Here is a 12,713-nt window from a genome sequence, read left to right as displayed (position 1 = left end):
TTCCTAAGTATAATTGGACTGTATAACCTTTTTAAGTGGGCTCACCAACCATTCTCTAGGAAATTAAACAAACTTTGCCCCATTTCCATGAGATTCACAAATGCTTTGCCCATATTCTGTGGAGAGGCAAGTAAGTAGGTAATGCGATTTTAATAACCTGAACAAAATCTCCAGTATTCATGATTGGCTTGATGTGCTGAAGTCAGTCCTATGGCCCACATCATCAGAGTGACAACATTTTTCTGTAAAGAGTGGATAAGAGTCTTAAGAGCAGCTAGGCAGCACAGTGGATAAATTGCTCATCCTGAAGTCAGGAAGACTCATCTTCATGAGTTCAAAAGTAGACTCAGGCACTATCAGTGTGATCCTGAGCAAGTCCCTTCATCCTGCTTGCCTCTATTTCTTCATCTGTAAAATGAGCTAGACAAGGAAATATCAAACCACTCCAGTGTCTTTGCCAAGAAAATCCTAAATATGCTTGCCATCTAGGGGAGGGGGTGGAGGGTGGGAGGGAAAAATCGGAACAGAAGTGAGTGCAAGGGATAATGTAAAAAAAAATTACCCTGGCATGGATTCTGTCAATAAAAAGTTACTATAATTTAAAAAAAAAAAAAAAAGAAAGAAAGAAAATCCTAAATAGCATCACAGAGGCCCACTCTTCTGAAAATAACCTCAACAGTTAATCTTCCCTTCCCTAGAATTTATCCTGGCCCTCACTTTGCTGCTTTCAGTCTCTTATGGACTGGGAATCCAGATAATCATTATTATTAAAAATGTCTGAACTCTTAGAGTAAATACTTTTTTTTTTTTTTTATGAGGGATTGAGTACCTCTCCTCTGAGTTTAATTACCCCCCCTAAAAAAAAGGAGAGACTGAAGACGAGAGAGAGGTGTAAAGCACAGTGTTAAGAGCCTATCTGAATATACAAATACAAAAAAAAAAAAAATTATTTCCTGGGGTGGGTGGAATAAGTCATATATATATCTATAAATATGTTTGTTATGGGGGAGATCTTCACAATAGTGCTCTAGCAATAACTGAGAAGAGATGGAACATTTTTAGCTTCAGGGAGTTGGTAATATAGTTCAAAGAAGAAAGAGACATCTAAACTGAGTCTTGAAACAAAATTGGGGTTTTGAAAAGTACAACTGAAAGAGACCTGGAGGATAAATAAATTGATGAAAGCAGATGGCTTATCATCTGGGGAATAGCCAAAAGCCCAGTTTTTTTTTTTTTAATTATTATTATAGCGTTTTATTTACAAAACATTTGCATGCTGGAGAGACTTACATGAACTGATGCTGAGTGAAATGAGCAGGACCAGGAGATCATTATATACTTCAACAACAATACTATATGATGATCAATTCTGATGGACGTGGCCATCTTCAACAATGAGAATGAACCAAATCAGTTCCAATAGAACAGTAATGAACTGAACCAGCTACACCCAGCGAAAGAACTCTGGGAGATGACTATGAACCACTACATAGAATTCCCAATCTCTCTATTTTTGTCCATCTGTACTTTTGATTTCCTTCACAGGCTAATTGTACACTATTTCAAAGTCTGATTCTTTTTGTACAGCAAAATAACTGTTTGGACATGTATACATATATTGTATTTCACTTATACTTCAACATATTTAACATGTATTGATCAACCTGCTATCTAGGAAAAGGAGTGGGGGGAAGGAGGGGAAAAATTGGAACAAAAGGTCTTGCAATTGTCAATGCTGAAAAATTACCCAAGCATACATCTGGTAAATAAAAAGCTATAATAAAAAAAATAATAAAAATAAAACACACACACACACACAAAAAAAAAAAACAAAACAAAAAAAAAAACATATGCATGGGTAATTTTTCAATATTGACCCTTGCAAAACCTTCTGTTCCAACTTTTCCCTCCCCCCCCCCCCCCATGGCAACATGTTAAATGTGTTTAAAGTATATGTTAAATCCAATATATGTATACATATTTATACAGTTATCTTGCTGCAACAAGAAAAATCGTATCTAGAAAGAAAGAAAAAAAATCTGAGAAAGAAAACAAGAATGTAAGCAAACAATAACAGAAAGAGTAGATATGCTATGTTATAGTCCACACTCAGTTCTCATGGTCCTCTCTCTGGGTGTAGCTGATTCTCTTCATTATTGAACAGTTGGAATGTTTTTGAATCATCTCATTGTTGAAGAGACCCACATCCATCAGAATTGATCGTCATATAGTCTTGCTGCTATGTATAATGGTCTCCTTGTTCTGCTCATTTCACTTAGCATCAGTTCATATAAGTCTCTCCAGGCCTCTTTGAAATCTTCCTGCTGATCATTTCTTATAGAACAATAATACTCCATAACATTCATATACCATCACTTATTCAGCCATTCTCCAATTGATGGGCATCCACTCAGTTTCCAGTTTCTTGTCACTACAAACAGGGCTGCCACAAACATTCTTGTACATACAGGTCCCTTTCCCTTCTTTAAGATCTCTTTGGGATATAAGCCCAATAGTAACACTGCTGGGTCAAAGGGTATGCACAGTTTGTAACTTTTTGAGCATAGTTCCAAATTGCTCTCCAGAATGGCTGGATGTATTCACAATTCCACCAACAATGCATCAGTGTCCCAGTCTTCCCACATCCCCTCCAACATTCATCATTATCTTTTCCTGTCGTCTTAGACAATCTGACAGGCATGTAGTGGTATCTCAGAGTTGTCTTAATTTGCATTTCTCTGATCAATAATGATTTGGAGCATCTTTTCATATGGGTAGAAATAGTTTCAATTTCTTCATCTGAAAATTGTCTGTTCATATCCTTTGACCATTTATCAACTGAAGAATGGCTTGATTCAAGAGCCCAGTTTAATTGACACATAGAGTACAGTCAGTTAACAGTGGGAGAGACACAAAGACAGGTAAAAGATTCTCTGCTTTTGAGGAGTTCATGGTCTAATAAGGGAGACAACATGCACATAACTACAGACAAGCTAGATGCAGGATAAAATGGAAATAATCAATAGAAGGCATTTAAGAGAGGTAAGGAAAGGCTTTCAGTAGAAGGTAGGATTTTAGCTGGAACTTGAAGGAAACCAAGAGTCAGAGTTAAGAAAGCATTCCAGATATGCTCATTTGAAATATGATTATAACGTTAGGTTGGACTCTTATTAGGTTATTCAGTACCAGGCTAAGGAGTTTATATTCTAAAGGAAATAAAGAGCAAATAAATCAAACACTTATTAAGCACCTACTATATGCCAGGCATTATGCCAAGTGCTGGAGTTAAAAAATTGGGCAAAAAACATCTCCCCATAAAGGGCTTTACAATATAATGGATAAGACAGCATGCAAACAAATGTATGCAAAGCAAGCTATGTACTACAGAATAGGAATAATAGAGAGGTAAGGCACTGGAATTAAGAAACATGGGAGTGGGGGGGGAGGGCACAGCTAGATGGTGTAGTGAATAGAATATCAACCATGAAGTCAGGAGGACCTGAGTTCAAATCTAGTCTAAGACACTTAACATTTAGTAGCTGTGTGACCTTGGACAAGTCACTTAACCCCAAATGCCTTGCAAAAAAGAAAAGTTGGGGAAGACTTCCTGTGGAAGGTGGAATTTTAGCTTGGGAGGTCTGTAGTTAGAGCAGAGGTGGGAAGGCATCCAAAGCAGTGGGGGAATGAATGGGGAGAACCAGGGAGGAATATCCAAGACCCAGAGATGGAGTGTCTTGATCACTAGGAGAATTGAATGTTCAGACCTATCCAAGGGAAAGTAGAGGTGTAGAACTGGAGTTCTGTAGAGAAAACAGAGTCATCAGTGTCAAATAATTAAACCTATGGGAGCCAATGACATCACAGAGGGAAAAAGTTTAAAGATAGAATAAGAGGGCCCAGGACAAAGCTTCAGAGGAGATGCTTAGGGCATAGTAGAAGTTTAATTAGCAAAGTTCAGATAGAAAAAAAAAAACAGAAAAGAGCAATGTTTCAGAAGCTGAGAAGAGACTATCCTAGAAGGAAACATCAGCACTTTCAGAAACTGCACAAAAAAAAAAAAAAAGAAACTGCACAAAGATCAAGGAGGGGTTTGACTGAGAAATGATTAGCCATTTGGTATTTAGCCATTGGTACCTTTGGAAAGCAAGTAAGAAGATGCAACCATTATACATTACCTTTACTAGTAATTTAGCAATTAAAAAGAAGAAATAAATAGAATGATTTCATGGAGCAGCAAGTTTAAGGAAAGGTGTAAGTATCTTTTAAAGATGAACATTTGTATAAGGCATCAGTAAAAATAGTAGGAAGATAATGAAGATGAGAATGATGGAGCAAAAACTTCTAAAGATGAGCACAGTCAAAAGCACATCACAGGAAAAAATGAGCACAGACTCATTTATTGGGGAAAGAACTTATTATTCGAAAAAACCATTGGGAAAATGGAAAGTAGTCTGACAGAAATGAAGTGTGCACCTATATATCATATATCAAGATAAGCTCCAAATGGGTACATGATTTAGCCATCACAAGCAACATGATAAACAAATTAGAAAAACAAGAAATTGTTAGATCAAGGAAGATTTCATGGCCAAATAAAGTCACAGTAGGTAAGTTAATAAAGGATAATTATATAAAATTTTAAACTTTTTGTACATCCAGCTAAATGCAGCTAAAATTAGAAGCAGGGATGGGAGCGGGGGGAGATTTACAGCAAGTTTCTCTGCTTATTTAGTTCTTGCACATGTTTAATTGATATTGGATTGCTTGCTGTTGGAAAGGGAAGGGAGAGAAATTTGGAACACAATGTTTTGCAAAGGTGAATGTTGAAAACTATCTTTGCATGTATTTGGAAAAATAAAATAACTTAAAATTTGGGAAAAGATTTAATTCTAAGATATATAGCTGATGATTCAAATATATAATATGAGCTATTCTCCAGTTGATAAATAGCCAAAGGACATTACCATGCACTTTTCAGAGGAAAAAAATTCAAGCTATCAGTATCCGTTTGAAAGGGGCTCTAAAAGACTTACAGTTAAATAAATGCAAAACAACTCTTGAGATTCCATGTCATACCCAGCAGATTGACAAAATTGATCAAAAAAAAGAAAGTGACAAATGCTGAAAGGCTGTGGGAAAGCATATTACTGGTGTTGCTGTGAACTTGCCCAGCCATTCTGGAAAGGAGTATGGAACTGTGCCCAAAAGGCTATTCTTGGACCTAATAATACCACTACTACATCTGTACCCTAAAGAGATTAAAAGAAATAGGAAAAGGACCCATATATACAAAAATTATATATATGCATATATTATATAGAAAAAATATATATATATTTATATATCCCTATTTTGTAGTGCTAAGAATTGGAAACTGGAAAAGTGCCTCTCAATTAGCTGAACCAGTCATAATATATGTGATAGAATATTGCTGTGCTGTAAGATATGATGCAGAGGATGATTTCAAACAATCAGCTTAGAAAATCTTCAGAATTTTGATCCATACAATGACTAACCACAATTCGAAGACTCATGGTTGAAATAAGCTATTTTCTAAAGAGGTGATAGTGCAGATTGATACTTTTTTTTTTTTTTTTTTTTTTTGTATATGGCCTACCTGCTAATTTGTTTGGTTTGGCTACACATATTTGTAATAGAGTATTTTGTTTTGTTTTCTTTGGGAGTAGGGAGTCTAGAGGGAGGGAAGGTATATCTTCATTTTTTTTTAATTGATTAAAAATAAAGTATAGCTAGAGGAGTTAACTTTGCTGAAGAGAAGGACCACCTCCTCCCCAGGATTAGAGCTAAGAAAAAGATGAATAAGGAATATAAACAGGCTTTGAGGTATGGAGTAGGAGAAATCTTATATTGCCTAAGTCTTCTCTAGGCTAAATCACAAATATTATTTCCAACTCCACATCATTCTCCAACTGATTGAATTTTATGACACTGATCATAATTCTGAATGAACTAATCATCTTAAAGTCCACAGTAACATAGTCCCTTCCTCCAACTCCCACTGCTTGTGTCTTCCCTCTTAGATTACCTTCCCTTTACATGTAGATATCTTGTATGTACGTAGGTCTTTACCTGTTGTCTTCCCTTTAGAATATGAGTTTCTCCAGACTTGGGACCACATATTTGCCTTTTTTTTTTTTAATTCTTTTGTATTCCTTGATCTTATTAGTATAGGGTCTCAGTAAATACTTATTGACTAAGTGACTGACTGGAATACATAATTGAAAAGCATAAAAACCTGATAAATGCTTCAGTCATACCATGTGTGGATTTTGTGGCATGTTACCTACTATAAAAGAAGCTCAGTGACTGTTAGTTCATTTTCCTCAGCCTATAAATTAACAGATTGTTTTTTTTCCATCCTAACCTTCTCTTCCCCCAAAAAAACCCTCCCCTTAACTCTTTTACTCCTTTGAACTAAGATTCCTTCTCTCCTTGTTCCTTTCATAACCAAACTTCTTTAAAAGAATTTATTATTCCTATTTTCTCTAAACCCACTTATTGTGTAATGATCTCTCTTCTTTAACTATTCTACTGCTTTCTGAATAACATCTATGGAATAATTGCCTAGTTAACAAAGCTATTACAGGTCACATGATACAAGGGAATGAATATAAATACAGAGACAGAAGAAGGGAGTTCAAACCCCAGTTCTTCCACTTATTATCTATTTGATTTGGAAAAAAATCTAGAAGGGTTTCTATCCGGGTTTCAGTTTCTTCATATGTAAAATGAAAGGATTGAATTAAATGACCTGTGAGATCCCTTCTAACTATAAATTCTGTGATTCATCTTAAACCCCTTTGATTGACCACTCAGCCATATTTAAGCTAGAAGCTTGAAGCATAAATCGGCACTAAGATTCTAATTAGAATTCTGGTGTGAAGATACCTTGCATGACATCTTAGTGTGACCCACTTATTTTATCCATGAGGGGAAACAAAGGGTAAATGATAGTTATTTTCAAATATTTGAAAAACTGTCATGTAAAAGAGAGATTATATGCTTCATCTTCTACTATAGCCTGCCATTGTCATACATTCTGAAACAGATTGCAATCTCTGGTACTAATTTGAAGAATTGGATCAAGGGGAAGATCTCAACTCAGAAGGACCTGTTTTGGAAAGGATCATACTCAAAAGTGTGACAAAGCCAAGAACAAGGACCAGGAAGAAAACAAGTTAAAAAGGTTAGAGACAGAAAGGGAGCTGTTAAATAGAATAGCTGTTTAATAGAATTAAATCGAGGACTCAAAAGATGGTTTGAGGCAGGAATAGCAGAAGCTGAATTCTAGAATTTAGGCTGCCATGATTTAGTCCTGGGAAACCGACAGGTATTCAGACTAGGAGGGCCTCAATTTTGTGCTTTCAGTTAGGACTTCACACAGATGTTATTTGAACTAAATTTTGAAGGAAGCTTGAGATTCTAAGAGGTCAAGGTAAGAAGAGAATAAGTTCCAGCCTTTATGAAAAGATAGAGAAATGACATATACTCTTAATACATGATGAATGTGTATTCTTTCAGTGCTTATGAAGTAAAATATTACTGGATTTGCTAAAAAATTCCATCTTTATCCAGTTTACACCTTTCAGAATTTTATAAAGTTTAAGCAACTTTCTCTTCAGCTTTATGTCCAACAATTCAAAGCCCTAATTCTTTGAATTCTTTCCATATGAAAACCCCTCCTATCCCCAAACCCAAACTGTCTGAGGTATTAAAAGGAAGGAGATGCCATCACTTTAGACAGGTTAAAATATTTTGTTTTACTTCTAATCCACCCCATTGTGATAGTGCCTAGCATTTGGGGTAGTGTCTTCATGTAATACTCTGCAAAATGTCCAAGATCCCTTTACTTTGTAGTAATTGATCACTCGGTTTAAAATCATCTCAGTCATTTCTGTTGCAATTATCTTATTTGTCTTACCTCACCTAACTGGAACTCCCTCCCTCCAAGCTGCTACTGAGTCATTTCCTCTTTCAAATCTCACTTCACAACCTTCCTGGTTTGTTTTAGTCTTTGCCCAGAGCTTTCCTACACCTTTTCTGTGCCTTGTTAGGATGTTCACATTTTCTAACCAGCACTTTTCAGCTTCATGAATACTTTTTTGTACTTTTAATCTAGTCTCCAGACACTTGTCTATAACTACTCCTTTACTTCAGAGTTTGAAAAGGGTTGTGCTATCTCATGAATAGGCTGCCTGAACAAGAGAGGTGTGTCAAAGGTGTGTCAGCAGAAGCTTGTGAAAAAATTCCAGGTTGCTAAACATATGCTTAAACATAATATGTAATACTCAGATCCCTTCTTTCCAGTTTTTCTAGTATAGGATTAGGAGTTCCATGTTTCATCTGGGAATATTCACCTAAGTTCACATACTTTGATGTATATCTTTATCCCTTTTATTGTGTGACCTTAGATAAAGCCTCAGTTTCCTCATTTCTAGGAAGAAAGATAATCTCTAAAGTCTTTTCTGATTCCAGTATCACATATTTTCACATTTCTTTTCCCCAAAGAACTTGATGCACTTTACAAACATTGCATTCAGCCTTTTTGTAATATCTGGGTGAAGACTGTGGGGACAATTATCACCAAAAAAAAAAGTGAGAGGGTAATAGAGCTTGTGGTTTGCTTAGGACTGTGGGCATTAGGAATGAGTTATGGTCTAATTGAAATGTTTACCCTGCTTGAGTCTAAAGGAAAAGGAAGGGTCTTCCTGAGCCAGATCTGGAACAAAGCTTTAAAAACTATATTCCCTGTGTTTGTAATGAGATATAGCTTGACACAAGTGAATACCTTCATTGTACAGAGTAAATTTGTGAAGGGGAATGTAAGAGAATAGATAAAAGACCAGCCTTAGAGTTAGGAAGATGCCAAATTCAAGACTTGCCTTTGACACATAATGGCCTTGTGACCCTGAGCAAGTTACTTATCTTTTGGATTTGTCAGAGCATTCTCTGAGACTGTAGATTACAGCAGAGTTGCTACAATTTGGGAGAGGGAGTTTACACACTGGGAATTGCCTACAATAATGAAATCACAGAGACATCAATATTTGTAAAAATTAATATTAAAGAGCCTTCCTCATACTCCCTTCCATGCTGCACACATAGAAACTGCTTGCCTTACAAAGAGAGCTTAGGTTCCATACCTTCGGTTATTATCAGCTTTGTTATTCTTAGTTCTTGGTCTAAAATTTATTTTCTAGATTTCCCCATTTATAATCCTATAGAGAAGCTTATTACAAAGATATTATATAATTCAAGGAATTGCCTTTAAGATAAAATACAAAACTCCTCTACTTAATCATTTAGTCTCTCAACAATTTACTTGGACATTTAGTCTCTTTACAAAGTCTAATTCAGACATAGTTGACATTCCTCACCCTCACCCACTTTAAGAACTGGACAGGCTGACCTCCTGACTGTTGCTCATACGTGATGTTGGGGCTCCCAGTCTGTCCTCTTGCCCACCCTGAAGTTTCTCTCTACCCTCTCAACTTTTGGTAATTTCCCACATCTCCGAATTACTTTCTGTTTACTTTGAACATACTTTGTATTTATATCTCTATGAATGAACATGGTGTGCTCTTGACCCCAGAATTTAAGCTTCTTGAAATCAAATTCTTGTCTTTGCTCAACACCTGATCCAGTTATTCAATAACATGTAAGAGATCTAAGAAATGCTTGTTGAATTGATTATAGAAGGATTGGAAAGAATGTTCCTCATCTGCAAAAATGAGAGGTTAAACTAGATAATCCAAGAACTCTGCTGCCTCTAAAATTCCCTCAAGCTGACTCTCTTTTATGCTACTTTCTACTGTATTTTGGCAATAAAGTGCCACATGGGCCAGTTTCAGAATCATTCCTCTATCAGAAGTACTATTTATGATTTTTGAAGTGATACAGACATTCGGTGGAAAGATTTAGTGTTCACATCTATAAATACAGTCAAACCATAAGCAAATGGACAAGAGGCCTCAAGCAAGATCTTCAAGGAGAATGGGCAAATTAATCAGAAAGCCCACAAGAGAACTTTAGTGCAAGTGGAACTGAAAAGGAGGAGGCAACTATGATCTGAATTGAGGATTACCTGCCAGATGAGATCAGATATCAGTTTCTCATTTCACTAAATGCTCCAAACTAAGAAAACTATGGAAATCCAGGAATAACCACAGCACCTTTGAACAGTTCAAAACATACAAGTGGATAGAAAAAGGAAGAGCTCTTTATAAATTAGAGGAAAAAAATACATAGTCTTTTAGAAACACAACATACTCTGTTTTTTTAAGAATCTAATTTGGCTTCAGAATTTTCTCCTGGCTAATATGTTAGAAAGTAATAGACTGTGATAATACAGTATTAATAGCTATCCCACGCAGAGTAACCTGATGTCAAAATGGAAAAAAAAATTGCTGTCTAAGTCCAAATCCCAACTGGACATTTGGCTAAGAAAAAAGCAAAAAAGACTTTAAGTTTTTATAGTTCACATAAAAAAAACAGCCAGATAATTTATCTGAATGGAAAATTGCCAGACTCTTCATAGGTAATAATGTAACAGACATGGAAAAGTGGTTTGCCTTCTGTTGGAAGAACAGCGAATATCCAAGAAGTCAATTACTGCTGCAGTAGATATTTACTTCATGTGAACTCTTCTATGTGGCAGATAAAAATATTTCATCAACCAATTGTGATGGATAAGTCTGTTTTTAGAGGCTCCTAGTTGAACTAAAACTAAAAATTAATGAAAAAGATGAAAATCTTTTGTTTTAATAAAAACAGCCTAAAGCAAATAAATGCTTATTACCCCCAAAAAGAAAGTGGATCAGAGAACCTTTTAAAGCTTTTATTGCTTATCATGATTGAAATTTTACCTTTTAATTTTAAATAATTTAATGGAAAATTCAAATATCTGACAAAACCTATGATTCAAATAGTTCTGAGGGTAGTCTAAAAATAATTTTTTGGAATATTAGAGTAACAAATAGCCCCAAGATTAAATTCTATGAAATACACACACATACATATGTGTTATATATGTATGTATATCCTTTAGGCAGCATTTGGGAAGTCTTGTCTGACAAGTTTAATCTCTTATTTACATTTTAAGTGTGAGCTGTAACAAGTTGCTACACTTTACTGTGGAATGTAAAATAGCTGAAATTGCTTCTAGGCAAAGGGCAGCCAAGCAAGCCATTTAAGCAACTGTGTGTGCCACTCTGACATCTGATCTGAATGAGAATGGTACTAAATTCAGAGGGATGTGTCTGCAAACTTGCTTTCAGCAGCACGCAGTTGGCATGTTGTATTTATTTGAAGTAGGAGAGAAGATGATTGAATTAGTTGACCAGTAAATCAGAGAGCCAATGAAACAGAAAGGCTGATGACAAACCTTACTAAGCATATTATGGTAAATTTGGTCAGGTATTTCCAAATTTCACTGTATCTAGTGGAAGCTCTTTTGTGGATGAAAATAGTATTTTAGGCTCCAATCTAAGAATGCCTATAACTTAATCAATTAGGAATGTGGCTTTTTTTTTTTTTTAATGTAATTCATTTGTTTAGGAATCAGATTAAATTTACAAATACAATAGGTGGTGGGAGTTGGGGGTGTGTGGAAGGTGGAATTCTATTAAAAGATTTCAAAACAAGTTTTGATACTGTTCTTATCTGACTCATACTGATGAGATTAAATTAAAATACTTTTGGGAGGTAATAATCACCCATTTCATTACTGATTCCCTCAGGCACTCTGAATTCTCAAGATAGCCATTAGTATCATATGAAGACATCATCATATCTTGACTCACATTAGGAACATTGATTTTCTAGTTACTGTGGAGATCTTAAGGTGACAAGATCAAACCTTGTGACTACTAATTACTCTTTTGAATGAGAGTTCACTTTAGCAATGTCCTTGACCCTTCTGGGTAGGTAGTGATTCCCTGAGTTTAAATTAAGCATAGAGCCCATGTCTTCTTTTAGATTATCATATTAAACTGGAGTAGGATATTAATTTACTAAAAATGGTGTTGAACTCTGAAAGAGTTAAAGCAACTTTCCGAAATATCTAATTTCCTTTTTGGGTTTTTTATTTCAAATAATTCTTTTAATTGGTTGGAACTGATTTGGAAGGTATCCCAGAATATTTATTTTTAAAACAAAATGCATAACAGTTAAAGCCTATTTCTATAAAACATAAAGAATATGGTGAGTACATTACAATGAACAATTCACTATGAATTTGAATACATTCTTGTTTTAAATTTCTTATATTCACATGGCTTCCTCTGCAAATAAAAAGCAACCCATATTTTAACCTATAGGTCAGAGATAAATACACAGCACTACTTTGCTTTAGGAAATTCCATATTAATTGAGTGTATCCCCTTCAAATGAAGAATGACTGAATATGTAATGGCATATGAATGTAATGAAATATTATTGTTCTATAAGAAATGATTAGCAGGCTGATTTCAGAAAAGCCTGGAAAGACTTACATGAACTGATGCTGAGTGGAGTGAGCAGAACCAGGAGAATAAGATTGTTGTACACAGAAACAAGATTGATTATTTGATGATCAACTGTGATACTCTTGGATTTTTAAGCAATGAGGTTATTCAAGGCAATTCTAACAGACTTGTTTTTTGTTTTTTGTTTTTTTTTTTTAAATAATAGCTTTTTATTTTCAAAATACATGA

General features: G+C 35.2%; 1 protein-coding gene across 2 annotated transcripts in view; it reads left to right on the top strand.

The window, feature by feature from the left end:
• AP4S1 (adaptor related protein complex 4 subunit sigma 1) overlaps positions 1-12,713 on the top strand; it is a 55,429-nt gene that overhangs the window by 2,652 nt on the left and 40,064 nt on the right. The window contains exon 1 of one of the 2 annotated variants that reach the window (XM_031952270.1): positions 7,012-7,207. The exons of the other annotated variant lie outside the window; for it this stretch is intronic. The gene's annotated coding sequence lies outside the window, so the exon portion shown is untranslated. Of the gene's footprint in view, positions 1-7,011; positions 7,208-12,713 lie in introns of those variants that run through there. 2 annotated transcript variants of the gene reach the window in all.

Source organism: Sarcophilus harrisii, chromosome 2, assembly GCF_902635505.1.
Source record: "Sarcophilus harrisii chromosome 2, mSarHar1.11, whole genome shotgun sequence".
Taxonomy (NCBI): Eukaryota; Metazoa; Chordata; class Mammalia; order Dasyuromorphia; family Dasyuridae; genus Sarcophilus; species Sarcophilus harrisii.
Note: the sequence above shows the minus strand (reverse complement) of the source record. Positions and strands in the feature narration are given on the sequence as shown.